Consider the following 6,390-nt stretch of genomic DNA (forward strand, 5'->3'; position numbering starts at 1 on the left):
AAGCATGTACTCAGAGTAGACTAAAAAGTTGCATTGAAAATTTATCATCAAGATATCAAAGAGACAAGACACACCAAGCCCCCAGGGACTTTAAGATCTCACTACTCTAATATCGAGATAAAAGAGACAACATAAGAAAGGAGGAGATAGAACATGACTGTACTAGCCTAGTAAGTTTTTCTTACTATGAATCCTGAAAAAGAAAAATACCAAATTACAAAGCACAAGGCTCAATTTGCAAAGTAAATTAAGTATTGAAAACATGTCGTGTTGTGTGCATAAAGTGTAACATAGTCATGTGGTGTGTGCATAGGGTGAATCGGACCAGATGCGAGAGGTCATACATGCTAAAATAGGGCTTATCTGAGCAAGAAATTGCATAGGGATGCAATTTATGATGTTACACTTATGATGTAATAAAATATATGCAAATAAAATATAAGCTCATCACAAGATTACAATTTCTTTGTTTTTTTGACCTAGTCAACAAGATCTTATTTTTTTGCAATGATTTTCACTCCAAAATTTAAAATGTAAAGAGGATACCCCTACTAAAATTTTGAGCTTTTTGAAAATGTTAGAATTAAAAAAAAAAATGCTTGATTTACGTGCTAGAGAGTAGATTTAAGGAAAACCCCTAATTTTCAAATATTTAAGTTTTTGCTAATTATTTTTTGTCAAAATTAAAAATACAAATAAAATACCCCCATTATAATTCTGAGATATTTCTAAAAATATAGCAAGTTCCTAAAAAATCGTTGGTTTGCACCCAAAATTTAATTTTTATAAAAAAATAATTTTTGAACTCAAAACCAATCCAAAAAATTGTATTTTTGGACTGAAATCTTTTTATACTATCCCCAATTTGCAGTAAAAATTTTGTGCAAAAAATTGTAGTCGTTTGAGAGATATGATCAAATATTTTCAAAACCCTAATTTTTAAAGATCTATTTTTTTGCTAGTTATTTGCCATCAAAATAAAAAATACAAAGAATGAACACCTTTAGAATTCTACAATGTTAAATTTATGGATCAGAATTAAAACTATAGAGATACAGAGCAATATTTGAATATATATATCAATATCTTTAAGTTATCAATTAATTTCTTATGTGCTAGATAACTTGAATAAATAAATTGATTATTTATTCTTGCTCTCACAATATGTATATTGCAGTATATATATTGCACTTAGTATATATATGTATCGCATGATATATATATATATATATATATATATATATATATATATATATATATATATATATATATATATATATATATATATATATATATATATATATATATATATATATATATATATATATATATATATATATATATATTGCACACATCATATATAATTCTCTCACAATCTTTACACGATCACACCTGGCAGGTTAATCACCCTAATCGCAGCATATAACCACAGAGGTCTTCACGTAGCATATAAGTGCAGAGATCTTCATGCACAACAGTCTAGAATTCGCATCAATGTAATGTTCTGTGTATCACAATTATCTATACACTAATATATCTCCAGACTTCCTTAAGGGTCGTGTCCCTTTAACATGAAGAGGTGGCTAGATAAACCTGTATCGACTCATTAAAGAATCGAAACACTAACTAAACACGAAGTTACATAATAATGTTATTAATTAAATATAGTAATCATTATTATTATCTAATCAATTTAACAATAATAATAATAAATAACATAATGATATATATAATTAAATGTTGAAGGCCTTAAGGCCAATTTAATATTTAATTTTATCCGACTGAAGCTATAAATCATCAACACTCCCTCTTAGCTAGGGAGGATAAAAGGTATTGGGAGCAATATTCATAAATCGTATGATGCTTATCTTGGGACCATAGTTTCAAGATGTGAATTGCCTCTGTCGGCGATTCTATTCACAAACTCTTGAGTGGATTGCCTCTGTCGGCGATTATATCCATAAGCTCTTGTGTGGATTGCCTCAGTCGGCGATTATATCCACAAGCTCTTGTGTGGATTGCCTCAGTTGGAGATTCTATCCATGAGCTCTCACGTGGATTGCCTCAGTCGGCAATTCTATCCATGAGCTCTTGTGTGGATTGCCTCAGTCGGTGATTCTATCCACAAGCTCTTATGTGGATTGCCTCAGTCGGTGATTCTATCCATGAGCTCTTGTGTGGATTGCCTCTGTCGGTGATTCTATCCACAAGCTCTTACATGGATTGCCTCAGTTGGCGATTCTATCCACAATCTTGAGTTATTGTAAGATCATCACCTTCCAATAACCTCAAAAAATACAAGTGGAAATCATTTGGAAGTCGTCACTTCCTTATGATTTACACAGGGCCCATAAAATAATTATTAGTATTAATAATAATAATCAATATTTACAATTTTACCTCAGAAGTGCTCAATTTTTATTAGTAAGCTCCCTCTCAATCACAAGGTATCTTGAGTTTCTTCTAGAGAACATATTTTTCCGAACATACGTCTGAACTTCTGACTTCAGCAAGGGACACTTGTAGTTTAAGTTTGAGAGGACAAGTTCTTGCAATGTGGCCATATTAATCACATATGAAACATTGTACTTTAGAGGAGTCTCTAGGCTTCTTGAATGATCGATTACCATATGTCTTTTTGTCCTTTTTCCTTTTCAAACTAGAGACTAGAACTTGAACATCTTCATCAACGGGTTTCATGATTCCTCTTGATATTAGGTTACACTCTTCTTGAATGCAGTCAGCTTTTAGTTTATCAAATTTGGGAACTTTGGATCGAGCACTAACTCCTTGTGTAAAGTTTTCCCATGAGATAGGGAGCCCATTTAGAATAGTTAGCTCCCTATTATCATAAATGTGACCAATTGATGATAGCTAGTTCCTTAATTTTGTTATCCTCATAAAATATGAAGTGATAGTCTCTTCTTTACTCATTTTAATATTAGAAAATTGATTTTTAAGTGTGAGGATTCTGCTCGTGTTGTTAATCTCAAACATGTCTTTCAAGGCTTTGAACATGTCATATGCAAAATCTAACCTTGTAATGATAGGTAGTAGATGACTCTTTACTCCATCTACTAATAACTCCATTGCTTTAATATTGTTCTTTTCCCACTGACTCTGTTCGTCTTTTCCATCAGGTTTAGAAGGATTCTCTATTATCGTTTTTAACTCATTCTTCCTTAGTACCAACATCATTCGTAGTTTCCATGAATCATAGTTTGAGGCACCTTCAATTTTGTCTTCGAATCTGATTCCATTCGTCATTTTAAAATACAAACTTTCAAGGAGATATCAATTTGATCTTAATCGGATCTTCCTTCAGGCGGTTAGGCTTTACAAAAGGAAACTTGGCTCTAATACCATGTTAAATTTATGGATCAGAATTAAAACTACAAAGATACAGAGCAGTATCTGAATATATATATCAATATCTTTAAGTTATCAATTAATTTCTTATGTGATAGATAACTTTAATAAATAAATTGATTATTTATTCTTGCTCTCACAATATGTATATTGCAGTAAATATATTGCACTTAGTATATATATATATATATGTATCGTAGGATATATATATATTGCACACATCATATATAATTCTCTCGCAGCCTTTACCCGATCACACCTGGCATACTAATCACCCTGATCGCAGCATATAACCACAAAGGTCTTCACGTAGCATATAAGTGCAGAGGTCTTCATGCACAACAGTCTAGAATTCGCACTAATGTAATGTTTTGTGTATCGCAATTATCTATACACTAATATATCTTTGGACTTCCTTAAGGGCCATGTCCCTTTAACATGAAGAGGTGGCTAGATAAACTTGTATCGACTCATTAAAGAATTGAAACACTAACTAAACACGAAGTTACATAATAATGTTATTAATTAAATATAGTAATAATTATTATTATCTAATCAATTTAACAATAATAATAATAAATAACTTAATGATATATATAATTAAATGTTGAAGCCTTAAGGCCAATTTAACATTTAATTTTATCCGACTGAAGCTATAAATCATCAACATACAAGATTTGTGAAAATATAATATTTTCTAAATAATTCATTAATTCACACTCGGAATTTAATTTTCATGAAAAATCATTAAAAAAAATTATAAATCGCTCAAAAAATAATGAGAAAAATTTGAGTTTTGGACGGAAAACTCCTTATACCATCCCCAACCTACAAAAATAAATTTGTGCAAAAATTTATATCTGTTTAAGAGGTATTAACACATCTTTCCAAACCCTAAGCTTGTGTCTCCAACCTTAGAGGCAAAATGTTAGTCCCCAATTTTTTGCACAAAATAGTAATATAGGGTTAAGAAAACCTAAAAAAAAATATAGATCCAATAGAGATTCAATTCCCACCAGAGATGCCAAAATATTTATGTTGAATTTGAACCTATTTGTAAACCCTTATGATCCAACTACTAAACTAGATCTACAAATGCATTCAACACAATATCAATAGAGATCTACAAATGCATGTAAATAACAATGAAATAAACCAATATACCTTCACATGCATAAGAGCCTTGTCTTCATTGTTGTCCCATCTTCAATGATCTTGCATTAATAATGGTTGCTCTCAAATTTGTGTTGCACTTGCACAAGAGCTCAAGGAAAAATGGATGAGGTTGTGATGATGTATGATATAATGATTTTGGCAAAGTATAGGTGCTCCAATGATTGCTTGATTATGGATGACAAACTTGAAGGAGAAACCCTCTTTTGTAGAAATCTCCAAGAGAATCAAGGGTTTAGATTAAGAGGTTGAATGATGAATGGCCAATATCACATAAATGAAAGAGACTCATTAGGATTGAAGGGTAGGTAGAGATGAAAAGAGAAGATTAAGAGGTGAGAAATAAAAGATAAGAATGAATAAGATTAAGAGGTTAAATTGAAATGGAGGACTAAGATTGAGGAGTAGGTAATTTAGGGAGACTTGTTGTCATGGATAAGAAGAAAAAGGTAAATGAATTAACTAGATAAAGACAAGTATTTATTTAATTAATAGAGGAAAGGCTAGATAAATTAAATAAATAAAATATTTGTTTAATTTAGGAGAGATGTGGAAGGATTAAATAAATAATAAATATTTATATTTAAACTAGAAAGAAGACGCAAAGTGAATTAATTTTTTTATGAGTCACAACTAAAGTGATATTTTTTAGCTTTTCCCTGGAGCTAAGAACCAGTCAAGTAGACTCGAACCCAAGACCTCCCATGTAGGAGGCTCACAGCTAATCGTTGCATTGTGGGATCATCCCCTGAGGCTAAGTGAATTAATTAAATAAATAAATAATATTTAATTAATTAATAGAAGTCATTGGGATAAAAATAATTAAATAAATAATAAATATTTACTTAATCAAAGGACAATTTTAAGTGTTTATAGATGGCATAAAGTATTGAACCTCTTCCTCTTGTGTTTTTGCAAGTATTTAAGTTTCCTCCTAAATGGATACATCTTATAGCCCATCAATTTTGTATTCCTCTGCTTCAACCTATACCTCTAAAATATTGGCCTGTGATGAAGAAGGAATTGGGATCTATGGAGGATGAGATGAAGTAATTAGCATTTTGACTAGAGGGAAAGGTGGTGCTTGAGCTACCTCTTGAGTTGTTGATGCTCTTATCCTTCCAATTATTCTCAATGGTTCTATCTCTTTGACCTCTTCTTCCTATGACTTCAAGATGGTTTGCAACATGGGAACCTCTTCTTTACTTATGTTGGCCTTCCCTTTTGTAGCAAATGAAGATAATTCCTCATGTTTCTTCATTGTAGTTTGGGCCTTGATATGTGCCTAATATTGAGGGTGAGGTTCATTCATTAGGCAAGGATGCCTCAACCATCCCCTAGTTCTTAGAATCGTAGGCTTAATCCTATCCTTAATTGAGGTACCTCCTAGTATGAACTAGTCTATTCACTCCTTTGGATACTTGAGGACTTTTTACCTATTATAGGAAGGTTCCAAGACCTTTCAATCTTCATGCATAGAATTGGGGACTTCCTTATTGTTATACCACTTTAATGGGATTACTATTCAAAATTAATAACTTGGAAATCAAAGTTTTAGCCATATGTCGCAATGTAGCATAGTGTGTTGTTTAAAGTATAGTCTTGTTGTTCTAGCCACCAAGATTCAGACCCCTAATGGGATTTTGTGATCATGGACATTGTACCCTCACTAATATATTATGTTAACAACTTTCAACACTCATTTTGAAGCTAATGGCATCCAAGCTATTAATTTTGTGATATGTCATTGATTTCATGCTCCAAACCATCATTGGATCAATGTGCTTACAAGCTTTGTACCCTAGTAGCCTACTAATGATCCAAGTTTTAGACTATGCACATTAATAC

The sequence above is a fragment of the Cryptomeria japonica genome, chromosome 3, assembly GCF_030272615.1.
Source record: "Cryptomeria japonica chromosome 3, Sugi_1.0, whole genome shotgun sequence".
NCBI lineage: Eukaryota > Viridiplantae > Streptophyta > Pinopsida > Cupressales > Cupressaceae > Cryptomeria > Cryptomeria japonica.